Genomic DNA, 16,902 nt, shown 5'->3' with positions numbered 1-16,902 from the left:
CAATGTCTTGACTTATTATTATTTTTTCGACATTGTGTGGTATGCTGTGTCTGGTTAATATCTCTTTTGGTTAGATACTCTTTTTGCACGCACTGCGCTAATGGCAAGGAGAATGGAAGAATTAATGGGTCCAAGTAATCAGGACCATGTTTCTCTCTTTCCTTGCTCCTTAGTAACAAATGACATTTGTCCCATGTAGACGGATGATGCTAGTTAAATAAGAAGGCGTTTGATTTTTACTTTGGTATCATATCTGATCTCACGTTTTAGTTTCCATTTTCGACGCTGGTATTTACGATGACCGTTTAAATTTATGTTGTACGCGTGGTAATCGATAATGTACATTTAGATAAATAGGCGGTTGGGGAGTAAAAATAACGAGACTTGCACCTGCGTTACGGACAGAGACTAATGTTACGGTCGCAATGTTAGACGTATTTTACATTAATTGGAATTCGCATAGCAAGAAAACAAAAACCAATAATTCCTTGAAAAATCGAAAATAAGGGAACGGAGCTAATATTTGATTTGACACAAGTTTCCCTATTCGACAACTGAATTTGGAATTATGAAGATTTCGAATTATGTCACGTATAAGCTAATGCTGTAGAGCTAAGGTAACAAACATTCCAATTGCTTGATGCGTGCAGACTGAAGCTGTTCGTGTACATCAAGATGAAATTATAACTCTTCTGCTAGACAGCGCTGTTGCTATTCGTCGTCTGGGACGAGGTAGTCGACGCTGCACGCAACAATCGCATTTCCCGTACTAGTTGGGCGTACCATTTCCCAGGGATACAAAACTTACCGGTCACCGTGAAATGACTTTGAACTTGCGACCAATATCAGGATCAATAAAAAGATTTCGATACAGTGTCCTTCCTCAATTCGGTTACACGTTTATGTTTGCGGCACTATTTACGATGACCTGCAATCGCAGACCACAATGTCACTGCGAAATACGACGCATTTGCTGAATTCATTTTTATCGCGAATGTTCTAAAGGGGAACGCCGTGTTCCAGATGGCCCTTTGCCGACATGTGACAAGAAGTTCAGAATCTTTGACGGTCGATCAACAAACACGACAAGGAAAAAGAAAACGTCGTCGACTACAGGATGGATCGAGGACCACGTAATCACCAGGATACTAGGAAATCAGCAAATCTATCGAAGGCTACATCCAAGTTCGGAAACTGGAGTTTCAGGGTATCGGAGAATGGTCTGTAAACGTGTCCATCGTCATTTGTTATTATGACCGGAGACTCCTGAGTACACAACCGAAAAAAAAAAAAAATGGGGGGATCTGAGGAAGAAGCCTGGAACGTTTTCAGAACGGCCCACGGACCGGAAGAGACCCAGTTAGACTGGCGTATGAAAAACGATTATTTTCAATGATCGGATCGCGTTCGATTAAGCTCCCCTCTTCCTACTGTTCCATTTTCCCATTTTTCTTTTTTGAAACCTTGAAAAAATAAAATCAAATGTATTATTTCTCGGTTTCAAAGGCATGCCAATAATTCACAAATCTTCAAAGATGATCAACAAAGAGAAGTTAAAAATTGAAAGATGCGGAATTTTTGAAGTCGATCCATTTCCAAGGAGAAATAGAGAAAACGATCAGCGACACATGAGCATGCACACAGTTTATAAAGCAAAAGATTCCAGTAGAGTGACAATATGACAGACGGTTTTTGTACATAAGCACTTGCACATGGGCAACGATTTTGGAACGAGCGTGAACGATTCAGACAAAGAGGGAGGAAAGAAACGGACGATGGGCATCAAAAGAATGACCCAAAATAACGTTGGAAGTGAGTGAAGAAATCGACGACGACGAAATCGACAGATGAAGGGGAGAGTGAGGAGGGTTAAAGGCGGCTATTTTCCAAAAGGCTATCATTAGCGTCAGCAAAATTGCATGGCTCGGACACTGATCGATGAATGAAATTTACACACCCCAATAGCCTTCATTTTTACGTTCATTTTTTTTTCCTATCCCCGCCTACTTTCGTGCCTTTTACATGATCTTACTCGCAACCCTATCATCTCTTCAAATATGTAGTTTTATTTTTTTATTTTCCAGAGAAAAGGTTTGTTGTTGCGGGCCAACGCGGTTCGGAAAACGTAAACTGTCAAAAGCAATGACGACGGATAGAAAGAGGCAGCGCGGACCGACAACGTCGCACGATTTAAAAACTTGGGATGATTTGAATTAGTTTTTCGAGACAGAAATCCTCGGCCTTTTACTATCATTATCTTTCAGCCATCCATCAATCGACCGATAAACAATAAATCGATGTGAATAGAAGTGGATCCACGGCATTTCGACATTTTCTAGTCGTAGTGTAAGATCTATCGACAGGGAAATCTCGCGCATCCGTTGCATTTCCTTTCTTTCACAGAGATCAGGGTAGAGGGAGCGTAAAAGCAAAAAATAAATAAAGATGATTACCATCTTCGATTCTAAATCCTTCCCATTGGAACTACAATTGCAGAGAATCAAAAAGTTTTTTTTTTTCTTCTTCTTCTTCTTATTTCCGTTGCGCTGTTTCAAAATGGGGAAAACTATACGATAGTCAAGATATTACGAAAGCCGTGTGGATTATATGCGTCCTGTCGAATAGCCATTCGTTACTGTCCGCCTGCGTGTACGTGCGTAGTAATGGCACAGACCGGACATGTTGAAATCGATCTTAATAATGACGGAAAGAAAGCAAGAAAAATCGTTTGGGCTGGAAGAGAATAGCCACCTGGAACTGGCCCCCCCCCACTCCGGGCGTTCCTGTAATGCTCCAGGCACGGCCGACAATTACCAATGCGAGTCTTACACATAAAAATATGTGTGTCTGTATGTCAGCTAACAAAAGTCACTATACAGTGGCGTATACATGTCGGACATGACAAAACGGCATGACATTCGAGCTGTACGCTATAAGATTATACTAACCTCATTATTGGCCGTTTTTCTTTAAGGTGGTTAGCGGTTGGCTGCTGTTGGTCGGTTTGTCGTGTACGTGGCAATCGGCGTGTGGATGGTCGGGTAACAAGGCACCCCCGATCACCTTGGTTGACACCTTTCATGCAAGCAGACAGTTTCTGTTAGCCGTAACGAGCCAAGTAGACTCCATTCCGCAATAGCTGGGCACCTTGCCAGGATGCGCCAAACTATCAGTTCTCTGTGAAACTGAAAACGCGTAAAATCAGTTTCAACAGCCGTCAAGTCGTTCTAATTCACCAACAGGAAAAGAAAAAAAAACCCTGACTGAAATTCTAGTATTTATTTCAAATAGAGTTATTTTCGGCTAAACATGATGGAAACAAGCTGGAAAGAAACCCTGCGTCAATCTGGCAATGAGCGTTCACTTTGAAACGATCGAGTTTTTCTTGTCGAATCCCCCGGACGTCGCGTCTTAAAGTTTTCCCACCCATACAACCTCATCAACCGCTGTTCTTATTCTAAATAATCGTCCTAATAATAAAAAGCCATAATTTTCCCTCGGCACACATCCCGTAAAATCACGTATCTAAATTTCACATAGTGTTAGAAGACAAAGTGCCTATCCAAAGTGCACATTTTTATTACCTTGATCTGCAGCGCTGTATAAGAAAATCAACTACAAACACGAGTAAAGTAAGCCTATAAAAGAAAAAAAAAGAAATATTTTAAAACATCAAAGTTCCCAAAGTACGTAGGCTAACATAAAAATCTGTACGTCATTTCTTCGCCCGGGAGGCGCATCAAGTCGTAAAGAATAACGACCCACCGAATGTTGTAAGAAAATCGGCTCTTGCTCAAAAAAAAAGAGAGACTACCATGTCGATGCATTTCGCTGTTGTTGTTGTAAATAAAAAGAAATGTGAAAAAATAAAAAAAAAAAACAAGAAACTTGCTAGACGCACAACGCCAAAATGGAAAGTCTCTTGACACAAAAAGGTGAAATTGTGAAAAGTATAAGCGTATAGTAAAGTAAGCCGAGATAAGAGGGTATAAAACGCAATGCTGATGATTTTAGAAAAAAAAAGCAGAAAATCTTATTGACTTTAGATATTGAAATTTTCAAAGTCGCATAGCGAGTAAGGGACGCGGCTAAAGAGGCGTCGGCGGGAGATGCCGTTCGTCATTGCGTAACTCCGTGAAATGCTACGCCACAACAAATAAATAAAATGCAATTTTAAAAGGAAAGAGAAGGGGAGATGGAAGAAAGCAAAATAAACAGCAAACTAGCGGCATAGTATGGCAGACACAAACAACGGCTTGCCATACGATTCTCGGAATCCTATGAAAGGGATCGCGCTGAAAGAGCGCCGGCTTCATCACGCGCGCGCGCAACACGATAAGAATACACTTTTCAAAGCCAAACCACTTAATCAACATAATATTGTTATTAAACATTGAGCAAACGGCTCAATTCTATATGCTGTACAATGACGAATTCTAGTCCTAGGAATCGCTACTTGTGTTTCTCTTATTGTGTTCGATGTTGTAAAACGAAAATGGATCCTTCAGTCCATCACAGTCTGCTTTAGCTATCATTCCCCTCTGTTTCACGAATCCACTTGTAATGTCCGTCATGTGAACACTGAGGACATCCACTTATGAGGATTTGTTTCAACCTCTTAGACTATATAGGCTTTGAACAAAAATCGCCGGCAGTGGAGTAGTTCCACTTTTGGAACAAGAGATTAATATTGTGAAACGCGTGCAACTCTACACGGCCTATAACGCGTCTTTGCTAATGAAATAAGATACTACTGATTATGGTACGTTTTTAAGTCCTTTGAGTTACTTCAAGTTCTGGGTGTGTTGTTTGGGGTTTTATGCGGTGCGGCGGGCTAAATATGGAGTTCATCAAATAACCGGCTGATGAATTAATGATCATTTATTGATCAAAAAAATAGCGAGACATTTCTGATGTCACGAAAAAAACAAAAAAAAAGCAAACAAGAAAATCAAGGACAACGCACAACTAGGAAAAAGATGATAATAAAAAAATTCGTGAAAAAAAAAACATGGCCGTGAAGGCGTTTTGAACGCAGTCACCATTCCATCCCTGTTTCATTATGACGAAACCCATTTTTCATGGCAACCTTGACTCGACAGAATAGTGTGTCCAACAGATCGATACATTTGATGAAAGCGGAGGGCAGAAAAGGATATCCTCCCAGTTAAGAAAAAAAGAAAAATAAATAAATAAAAAAATAAAAAGGGAAAATCCTGAAATAATCGACTATAGTCCACTCCCGCCCAGCCCACAGGGGCAAAAGCAGTTTACGAGGATAACAACTGCTTCATTCTGGGCGTGTGAAAAGCATCAAATTTTTCACCGATATCGGTAACGACAAACAAAGGAAGCCACACCACTGGAAATCAAATCAATTTGAAGAAAGATACGCGAGAAAAATAAAATCAAAATTCAATACAACATGAACTTTGGTTTTTAAAAAAGAGGTTTCTAAATAAAAATAAATGAATAAAATAAAAATAAATAAAAAAAAAAGGGGGAAGGGACAAGGAATCGAAACTGAAGGCCAGGGTGACGGGCGGAGGAAATGATGGCCGATTGGATTCGGGAGATTTTATCCGCGCTCTCGCTCCCCCCCTAAGAACGAAAATCGAGGTAGATACAGAGTGAGGAATAAAGGGCAAACAGTAGAAGAGACAGATCGAAAGGGACAAGAAGAAGAGGGAGAGTGTGAAGGCAATCATCTGAGGGTTTGGCTCAAAGGTGCCTGTCGACGAGATATACAAGACTATATTCAGGAAAGATCCCGACGTCATCGTGTAAACGACGTTTTTCTTGACTCCCTGCACCACCACCACCACCACCCCAAAAACAAGGAGTAGCAATCCTTTCTTTTGAGACGAAGATAAGAAGGTGCTACACAGCAGCCCACCAGGGGGCCAAATACATTTATGTCCTTCATTATCAGATGAAAAAGAAAAGGGGCGGCATAAACGCGTCTAGAAAAAAGGAAAAAAAAAGAAAGAAAACGAAGAAAATTACACGAAAAAAAAAAAACGCGAAAGGAAATGGAGCGTCAAAGCTTCACCCCGTCGAAAAAAAGAAGAAGAATTTTATAGGACGTTGAGAGTAAAGTGGATTGCGCAATGGGGAATGAACGAAACGAAGTAGGGGCGCTGCCGACGAGATTGGATCGACCTCTCCGTTTGACCTCTCCGTGTTCTCAGTCATGCTCGCATCCTTTCCCAAACGGATATGTAGACACGTACACAACATTGCGAGGGAGAACATTCCGCCATCGGCAATGTCCTCATGATAGTAATAATAATCATAACAATCAACCTTTCGCAACATCCCTAGCAAGAACCACTGGCCATTTTGAGGAGCACTTGACCATCGTTCACTCGGTCCTTTTGCCTCATTTCTTTGTGTTTTTTTTTAAAAGACGTGACGATGACGGGAAATTAGGGAAACAGAAAAAAACAAAAACGAAACGACTGCACGCATCAAACAAATCTACGCACGTCGTTCATTACATTTGATCAAACACAACGAAAAATTTATTTTGGAGAGGAGTACAAATGAATAAAAATGGACGACGGGAGGGTCCTCGTTCGAAAAATAAGAAACCAGATAGAATAAAACAAACAAAAAACAAAACTCGTGTACCCAAAGGCATAGGGGACAACAACAAAAAAGGGGAGAGAAGAATAGCAACAGACTGGAAAAGAGGAGTACACATTCTTCATATGTTATGTCCGTGGAGAAGAGGGGGGAGAGTACACACATCTGGCTGCTACTATATCTAGCAACCGGAATCGTGACAAAGGCAGCTGAGTTGGTGAGCAATCATGCGAGAGAAAAAAAAAAGGGAGGGCAAAACGCACAGGGCCATCAAGTATCAACTGTTTTTGCTGCGAGACGGAATCACGATCGCCCCTTCCGCAAAAGAAAATGACCCGAGATTTTTACGTTATTTTTCTCCCCTTTATGTGTGTATTTAAACGGGTGGGGGGGGCCCTCCCCTCAGTAATATTGCGTGATTTATTGCTTTCGTGTTGCTATCTTTTCTTTTTTTTGTGTGTGTGTGTGTGTGTCTATCGTCATCTCTGTGATGTGCATGCCTTTTTCGCGATGAAGCTCGTTATTGTATACATGGTACGATCCGTGATTCACGACGGTCAGCAACATCGTGACGGTCGACACGGCGTCACCCCAAAATGTCAACCAAAAGAAGAAAAAAAAGGGAGTCATCATCATCTTGGAGAAAGAGAAATAAAAGCAAGTTTTATCATCAAGATAAAGGCTGTCCACTGTGCATTAAAGAAAAAGGAATTATAAACGCGATTTGTTACATTAAAACGCCCATTTGCATAAAACGTTCGCCCGTCAAATCAGGCGGCCAAAACTAGCGTTCCCTTTTTTCTTTAAAGAACTTTTCATTAAATTTTTCAGGCGTCTATGCCTCCCTCTAAAACAACACGGAAACAAACAAAAAACATTGGTGTTAAAATTCAGAAAAAAAAAGGAAACAGGAAGTGACAATGAAAAAACCTGAAATGAAACACATTTTTGTTTTTTAAGAGCTCAAAAAAAAAAAAAATAAAAGACGATCGCTGAGTCAATAGAAGATCCGATTGCCCGTTCTCAGTCAGGGTGTGCCCGCCTGTGCGAGTCAATGTTGACGCGGCCACGCACTGCCGATCACCCAGGCAGTTGATTTATTTATTTAATTTTTCTTTTTCAAACTGTGGCGACACATCATCACGTGAGCGAACAACAGAGCCGATGTCAACGAAGAAACGAGTTCCCTTTCTTTTCTCGTTTGCTTTTTTTTGTTTGTTTTATTATTGTGTCACACAGAGGGGGGGGGGGGATGACCGTTGATTCAACATTGGAATGGGCGACAGACGACGTGAACGATGTTTTGTTGACGAACGCGAAAGAATGGCGACGCTAGCAAAGAGTAGATTGATTAAAAGTATACATAACACATCGGTCGATTGGCAGAGAAATCACTACTTTGAAAATTACCCGCCGTCGAATCAAACGGATTCCAATCAAATCCGACAGAAAAAGGCAAAAATCAAATGGCCTGATTTTCTTTTTTTATTGCCTCCTTTGAACATCTTGTTGTCTCTACGTCATCGAAATCGAACGGAACGTCAACTTCTTAACACACTGCAAACGCGTTCATTCTTTTCCCTCGCGATATAATCATAGCTGCCCTCGAATAAACAAACTCGTTTCTCCCCCAACAACCCCCTTAAAAATAAAAAATAAAACAGGCGAGAATCGTTCAGCATGTCTTATATAGTCTGCCTTGGAAAAGGGTAGGGTTTATAGCTTCATAGGAGAAGGGGAGGTAATAGTGAACGCAAAACAGATGTGTCGCGCCCGTCTCTCTTCGTTCGTGTTTTCTATCCCGAAGACTCGGTTGCTGGAAATGCGCCAAATAACTATCTCGATCTTCGCCCGCCATGTCTCATTCTCATCTCTCTCTCTCTCTCTCTCTTTACTTCTCTCCTTGCCATTGGCCCGGCTTTGAAGCAGACGAGTAAATGGTTAGTTCACTGGCTATGCACAAGGACTTTTTGGGGCGTTTGGACGTGGAATTTTACATTTAAAATAAAAAGGGAAGGGGGAGGGAGACATAATTTAATTTCTTTGCGAGCGATTCACCCCGTCCATGTCGATGGAAACAGGTTTATTGTGATGAGAGTGGAAATTGAAAATCGATTGATTCAGATTTTGTCCGACGCGACACTGTCCAACTGGTATACGTTTCAATTTGGCAAGTGAATTTTATTTATTTACTCTCGAAAACGGTAAATAATAAGAATCTCGAGAGGATGCGAGGATAAATAACGCTAGATACACACTCGACCGTGCACAAAAGAGTGTCGAGGAGAAGTTGAGTTGAGGATGAAAGAGTGGCAAAAGCGTGAGAAAATTGACCGGCTGCGTCCGATGTTTTATCCACACCCATAAAGGATGGCCGTAAAAAAACCCATTGGCACAAAGGGCACCTTTAAAGGACTCTTTTACTATGACAATTCCGAATTTTATAGGTCATTTTAATGGGATTTAAATAAAACAAAGGCAACAACAAAGTGTTTGTCGATGGCAGACATTTTGACTAACTCAAACGAGCGCTATTATTATTATGATTTTAAATCCCTTGTCCTCAAACGCATTAATTGTGGGGCTGTCGCTAATCGTTGGAGCAGACATTCAATTTTTCATCAAATTCAAGCTGTTGTTGGTTGAACAATTCCGTTCCCGAATTAGAACCAACTTCGAAGGGCATTCCATGCGTATAGTCAAAAGACGCCAATTTGAAACAAAAATCAATCGATTAATGATGCAAAATCAATCATGCAGATAGCCAAACGAAATAATTAGTCTAGACTATAATTCGTTCTATTCGTACGCAAAATTCTGATGTCTAGACCCCGATCCCCCCCAATGAGTCTGTCCTTTCGGTCCTTTCTTTTTACGAAGCGCACAACACGCGAACGCGTGAGTCGTCGTTCAGATTTTGGCTCGTCATTGGTCTAATTCAAACGGTTCCATAAAAATAAAAAATAAAAAATAGCCAGACGTTATGGTCTCAAGTTTTAGTCGCCTCGGAAAACTATCTCTTGTACTTTCTGGACTTGCCATTCGCTTCGTTGGCACGTCAACGTCAATTTTCAATCAAGTTATCCTTCAAAGTTCTGACCCCAAAACTAAAACAAACAAAAACAAATAAATGAAGCATTTTTTTTTAAATAAATCAAAGGGCTTTGTGAAAACAACAACAAAAAAAATGTGTGGTCAGAGTGAGGCTAGAAACATTAGTAGCGGTCGGTTGAAGCCTTGATGGTCCACTTTTGGCTGCACTTAACAGCCGAAGAAGATGCTGAGATGTCAGCAGAGAGAACGTTATAAAAATGCAAGATTCAAAGACAGGAGAACCATTTAAAAAAGCAGCCCCAAAAGAAAGCAGCGATGCAAGCGAATCGACTTGACCAAAGTGTACTGACTCGTTGATAAAAAGAGAGTTGCGTAAGTATTCTACACACCCGTGTTTGTTTTTTAAATATTTCAGTACTTGTTTTCACCTATTATTCTCTTTGCAACGCAGTCGCATTCGTAATCTCAGGCTGTGTGTTTGAATAGTTTTCTTCTCCTTATTTTTTAAAACCCGCAGATAAAGACACGTCGACCGTCGCATCGGATAAGGCAAGTTGACACAACAACCGACAAAAGAGACAAGCTGGAACGACCAAAGTCCAGTAAAGCTGCACAACGTAACGCAAGACAAGGGCAACTTGATGAAGGAGATATGGCAATTGAATTTTTTAATTCAAAACTTCCAAACTCCTCTTTGGATACGACTGGAAAAAGTTTTCTGTTAGGGACAGTCGTCTGGAACGAAAGTTCAGCACGTCGACCCATCGAAGATTGCAATCGCGGCAAAAACTTGTGTGAATGTCTACGCTGCCTCATCACATCTCTTCATCAAACAAAATCTAAAAGACTATAAGCCTTTTCGTGTACATCGATCGTACGAATCGAAAGATTAAAGAGACAGTATAATCACAAGTTTGTTATTCACCCCCATCCCCCATATTCAGAAAGAAAACATCGTGTCCGCTCTATTCTATTTTGCCTCCGTCAACAGCAGAAGCTATTTTCATTTATTCCCCCCCCCCCATTCAATCGAGGCCCATCTCTTCCACAGTCCGCTGTTTGCCTACACATTTTCAATGGCCATCGCTTTCTAAATTCAATTGTTTGTTAAATAGCGGTATTTTTTTGTTCGCTTATAACGGGATGTTACGTAATGTAGTTTAAGGATTTTCAAAGTTGTGGCAAAAGTTGGGGGCGATACAAGTGAGACAGGGTTGCGACACGAAACTGACTGATGTTGTGATGTCGGTGGAACGCGTGCGCTGATGGCCGTAGACCACCGCCACCCAGACACACACACATCAGATAGCTGGAATACACTAGTCTCTAGACTAGGCTTTCGTATGGTTATAACCGAGGCGAATCTTAACCGATTTTAGTGTGAAAGTTGTCGTTCGTCTCGGTCGGTACCCCTTTTGGCGCAAAGGCTATCGACGCTTAAAATAAATAAAAATTTTTTTTTTGTGATTTTCAAAAGTGGCCATTTAAGTCTAAAGTGGGTCCTTTCAAAGGAAATCCGCACAGATTAACGACGTTTAATTCCGGCCAGTGAAACCGTTCGTCTCTGACGATTAACAAACGGCGAACGCGACAAGTTTCAAATTGTTCCGCATAGTTTTTGATTTCTGTTTGGACGCACCGAATTTCCGCGCTCAAACGTTTATTATTCGGCTGCAAGAAAGAAAAAAGAAAAAGAGACATCATCATCGTTTGTCCCTTTCCCGCCTCGTTCCGCATCTGCCGAGATCGCGTGAGCCGCTTAGAAACCCTTCGGGCTCCATCGCCTAACAGTCGACAAAAGATTTAAAAAACTCGAAAATAAAAAAATTGACAGAAGTGATAACAACAAAAAAACTATTCAGTTTTTTCTCTTACGCCAAGGAGGGAAAATCAAATAAAAAATAAACTCCGCTTCGAAAAGCTCCAAACTTTTGAACGTGCGTGTGTCACCCCGGGTTATTATTCCTGTCTACGCTCGATTGGAATATGCGTCAGTGGTTGAAAATTATTTTATAGTCGGGGGCAAGGTAAGTCTTTTTGAAAATGTTCTTTAAACGTGATTGTAAAAGAAAGGAAAAACAAACAAAAAAATTGGTTTAAGATCGCCACGAAATTAGGTTCGTCATTGAAAAAGGATAAAATCACACAAGTTTGTGGTGATTGCTTGTAACACAAGTCGCAACAGATAAACAGCGAGGCGATCATTAGCTGGTAATCGTCAACTTGATGGATGTCCCAATCATGGACGTTTTTCTTTCGACATCCTTCGCATCTTTGGTGTGGCTGCCCCCCCCCCCTTTTTTTCCATGGAACTCTCCGACAGTACGGTATACAAATATAGCTATATAAACACGGCACGCACCGGATGCTATTATTATTTTTATTATTATTGAAAAAAGGATATAGAAAAAGAAAAATCCAGACAAATAACAATAAATATCGTGCTCGCGTGCGTAAGAACGAGGATTACTCGTCCTATAAGCCGACAGTCAGAGAGTAGTATCATGCATTCCATTACTCGGTCAAACAACAACACAACTCTGTAGAAATACGCTATAAAATTAATTAATACAAACAAGCTGATGATGTCCAATTCAAGACGCAGTTATTGTCCTGCTTCATTTCGTCTTTCAAAACTAAGTTTCAGGACGAAATTCAAATCCTACAACGCCCGCCAGTGCTTTTCGGCTGTTCAAATTGTCGTGATAAAAGTGGGGGGAAACGCACGGAACACAATGAAACAGTTGGCCGTCGAATTTGCCTTGCATCGTGTTGGTTATTATCGATCACAAAACAATATCGATTACGATTGAGTTATTCAAGCGGTAACAATAACAACACCACAATAGGCACATTCATACGACGCTTTAGAATAGTGATAGTGCCTCCGGCCGAACGATAAGTTAAGAAGGAAAGCAGCAACGAGTTACTTAAAAAAATAAATAAAAAAATAAAAGACAAAGAGGATCAAAGTCAGGTAGAACGTAATTTCTACTGCCAAGTTGTGCGATGGAGAGATCGTCACTAAAAGTTTGCGTTTAACGGTTGGCTCGTCAAAAAATAAAAAGGTGGGCGTTTCGGGGATGCTCAATGGCAAAAGATCGGATTAATAATCAATCATTAAGCCATTCATTTATCATCAAACTGGATGGGGGTAGAGGGGGGGGGGGGAAGGAAGCGAGCGAAAAGAAGACGGAGGTCGATAATGGAGCCACGTGCAGTTCTGTATTCTATTTGAAAGCAGCAAATAAGCGAAGGACTAAACTAAATGAAAAAAATACTAAAGAAAAACAAAAAAAGAAAATCCACTTTTCGATATGCAAAACGCTATTGTGTTTCAGCTCTGGCAATGATGGTGTTTCAATCTTCCAACAAAATGGGAGAAGCAACTGTATTTAGAAATAACGAGGACTCAAAAAGAATAACTGCATCACAAGTAAAACAGCTTTCCTGCCCTCGAATACACTCAAAATGCAGCTGTAATTGGTCAATTTTGAAGAAAAAAAAAAGGGGCATTTAAAAGAAAAGTGGGACTTTTGAAGACCATGGAGGACGATTCAATTACGTATAGGCAAAACGATGGTTAAAGCCAGCGTCTACAGCAAACAAGAAAATCCATAGCCAGACGACAATGGGTCACCCAACTCACAGATAAATGAGGTGCACTGGCCCACATCTTGGCTCGTTTGTATATGCATTTATAACTATAGGACGCGGCTAGTATTGTATAAAACGATATAATTGATGTATGAAATGGAATGGAGGGCGAGATCGGGGACCAGATGCAAACCGTGACGGATCGTTCGGCGAAAGGTCCATTAGCTGGTGGCGCTATATTATTTACGTACACACACACACACACACACCGAGCGTCCGTTGTCTACGCGAGGCTTGTGTACATGTACCAGTTTGTATGCAGGACGTAATCAATGCTTTTTCTCTTGTTGCTGAGCTTCAGTCCAGCAGTTCGATTAATACACACACACACACACACACACACACAAATCTGTTTCTTAACCAAAAACGATTCCCCACCCCGTCTTTTCTCAGTTAATGATTATGACTAAACATATACACCAGAGTCCCACCCACAACTATACAATCGTCTCTATGGCGACGGGACAAACTCGCCAACAAAACAATATGTTGGTTTAGAATAATGCATTGAAGAGGACACAAAGACACTGCCAGAATGAGACCAGGGAATTCCTGTACAACAGACGACACATTTAAATCAAATAGATTTTTTTTTTGAAAGAAAAAGGGAGATGATGAGATTCAAATCCGACAGACGCTATGAGATCAATCTACGCGCATTGCAGGTAACAAATAAGAAGCTTATTTGGATGAGGGACCAAAAAAAAAAAAAAATTGGACAGGCTTTTTACGAAACTGTTGAAGCCATCAAAAATGGCTGTCACATCCAATGATGTTCCTACATAGATTTTGACTATATGGTACATATAGTCTAACATCATAAAAAAAAAAAAAGAAAACGAATGAAATCTTCTTTGCCTATTTGTTGTGTTCTTTTATGGCTCCCTTTGCTTTTTTTGATGGGAAAAAAAAAATTCATGTTTTATGATGACATGTCAGGATCAAATTTGCAGGCAGTCATCATCTTGGAAAAGGTCTACATATTACGGCCATGATTGAAACTAGAAGATTTGTGCTTTTTGGTTTACCTTTTCCATCCGACCTCTTACGGGGCGGCCAATGGAGAAAAGATAACATTATAAGGACAAGATTTACGTAGCACATTGACGAGGATCGTAATACTACACGTATACATAGTACGTGTACTAATACTTTCAGATAGGATCATATTCTCAAAGCCCAAAAAGGAAAAAAGAAAAATGTGGATAGTGAATCATGTGAGCCTTTTTTCTTTCGTTTTGGGGGTCGTAATTTGTTGCATGACGTGCGTCTATTTTTGATTACAACGACTTTTAGTCAAGAACGACAAAGGGTTTAATCTTCAATCAGTTTTTTTTTTATCCCCTTTATTTCTTCTCCATGGCGGATTAGATGAGAAAGGGTATACCAATCCAGCCTAACGTCACAATCACATTTCTTTATCTTTTTTTCAATAAAAGCTCTGAAAAGGGCCTGACTGTTAACTTAGACTAGGCATAGACAATGTTCTTTTTGGACATCTTACAACGTGATAACGTAGAATAAATTAGGGAATACAACACAGAAACGAAGGGGGAAAAAATTAGGTTCCCCCCCCCCCTCAGCCTATTTGATTGTTAAATCTATAGATAACGCTGATGTAACAATAACAAGTTATCGTACACTAAAGAACACAAAACAAAAAAAAAACAAAAAATGCCTCGACGTTCGGGCTAAAAAGTTGGGCCACATCGTTGCGCAACGTGATAGCCCCAGGGGTTGAAATCACGCACCGGTCATCAAACTCTGGTGTCTCTTTCTATTTATTTCAATATTTTTCTTGTGTACGTTCTTTCGTTTATTCTATGGCGACCAGTCGCAACAACTTAAGAAAAACGAACCAGCGACTGAGAACGCGAAAAAAAAAGGGGGGCTGGGAAATGTCGGGACCGTCATAAAATAAAAAAAAGGACAAGTTAACGAGCAAAAATGGCCACGCATTCAAAAACTTTGCTGACGATAGCGGACAAAGAAAATACATGACTCGCGTCATATGTATATTTTTAACACAAACGTAACGACAAAAGGGCTAATGAAACCAACTCGACATTGTTGAAATAATCCAAAGCGAACGGCGAACATCTGGCCGTTCTATACCCACACCGGGAAAATAGACGGGGACTTTTCCCCAAAAACAAAACAAAAGGAAGAATTAAACAAAAGAGGGAAGGCAGAACTTAAAAAACAAGTTCCTCGTAGACACACACACACACGCCCTTATGTTGCGTGCGTATATAGACTTAAGAGTAGATTATAGCGTACAAACAATAGTGCGACTGACTCAACCACATCATTAATTACAATTGAGCGTCTCGAAACATTGGCGGCTGTAGCAGAGGGAGGGGGAGAGTTTTTCGCTGGAACTTTATCCGGAACTATCAAACCTCTTTCCTCGTTTATTCCCTGCCACCTCTTTGGTTTTCACAAGGCTTATTCATGACGTTTCATTTGTTTCTCTTTTCCCATTTTTTTCTTTCTCTCAAAGTAAAACAACAACAACAAAAAAAGAGGCCTTTCTTCCAGCGCCATGTTTCATTTGTTTCTCCGTTTCGATTGATGACGCCAGAAGGGGCGCGGACAAAAGAAATTGCGCCATTCAAAATACACAAGTCTGTCGTAATAAGCCATTTCTTTACATCACGCACATCGTAAACTAGAACACACACACACACGCACAAAGATAAAATCGAAACCATCAAAAAAGCGTAAATGGAATGCATCAAACCTGATGCGTCTACCTAGGCGAACCTTTTGACTGTGCGTGATGAATAAGAGGAGAACAAATTCGGCCAACTTGGCAGATGATATCAGTTAGTATTGTTGCATCGGATGTTGGATCAATGTGGTGGCACTGATTTTTATGGAGACGAGGCAACGAGGAAAAGAAAATTATGGCGTCACCCCGTATACTTGCCCCATATCGTTCACTTGTTCATAAAAACGATAGGCACGTCTCGCCCTTTTCTATAATTTATACCAATCCCGTTTTCCCTAACCCCCTTTTTTCTTATGTGCTCTTTGGCCTATCTCCCTACCCCCCTTTTTTTTTCTTTCCTCATCCTGTTTAGACTGCTATATAGATTTATTTATTTTTTTCTTCTTCTTTCGTATTTGAGTTCTTTTCTTTGGACGAGGATACGGATGTATTCCACTTCCGGCGGTTCAAATAGCCCTGAAAGCGGATGAAAACCATTCTGATTTCTTCAACTTCCTTCCCGGTGCCCCCCCTCCCCCCAGTAGCACTTCTACTAGTCTCTCTACAGAATATATAGATATATGTACATTGATGTACACACACAAACACACAGACACGCGAAAAAGAAACATGGAAAAAAACGACCTCAAGACCCCGCTTTCCATCGCATATTATCGTCGGAGGTCGTTTTCAAAAGGAAAAAAAGGAAAAAAAAATGTGCTCGTACGCAATATCTACTTTTATGGCACGGACATTGGAGAACATTACAATAACGATGTGAATGGATAGAAGGTCCATTCGGACGGTATTGTTTAAAAAAGAAAATGGAGCGGCGTTATCTTTAGTGTCCGGCAATCACACAGCAATTAAGAGGTTGCAATGACACAACG

General features: G+C 40.6%; 1 protein-coding gene and 1 long non-coding RNA gene across 2 annotated transcripts in view; one reads left to right on the top strand and one right to left on the bottom strand.

The window, feature by feature from the left end:
• Nucleotides 1-1,464: 1,464 nt before the first annotated feature.
• LOC123475263 overlaps nucleotides 1,465-16,902 on the bottom strand; it is a 21,441-nt gene continuing 6,003 nt past the window's right edge. The window contains exon 2 of the long non-coding RNA XR_006650171.1: nucleotides 1,465-3,185. This is a non-coding gene — a long non-coding RNA (uncharacterized LOC123475263). The remainder of the gene's footprint in view (nucleotides 3,186-16,902) is intronic.
• Nucleotides 10,896-16,902, top strand: part of LOC116928762 (5-hydroxytryptamine receptor 2A) — a 26,025-nt gene continuing 20,018 nt past the window's right edge. The window contains exon 1 of the mRNA XM_032935857.2: nucleotides 10,896-11,669. The gene's annotated coding sequence lies outside the window, so the exon portion shown is untranslated. The remainder of the gene's footprint in view (nucleotides 11,670-16,902) is intronic.

The sequence above is a fragment of the Daphnia magna genome, linkage group LG8, assembly GCF_020631705.1.
Source record: "Daphnia magna isolate NIES linkage group LG8, ASM2063170v1.1, whole genome shotgun sequence".
Classification (NCBI taxonomy): domain Eukaryota; kingdom Metazoa; phylum Arthropoda; class Branchiopoda; order Diplostraca; family Daphniidae; genus Daphnia; species Daphnia magna.
This window is presented reverse-complemented; position numbering and strand designations above follow the sequence as displayed.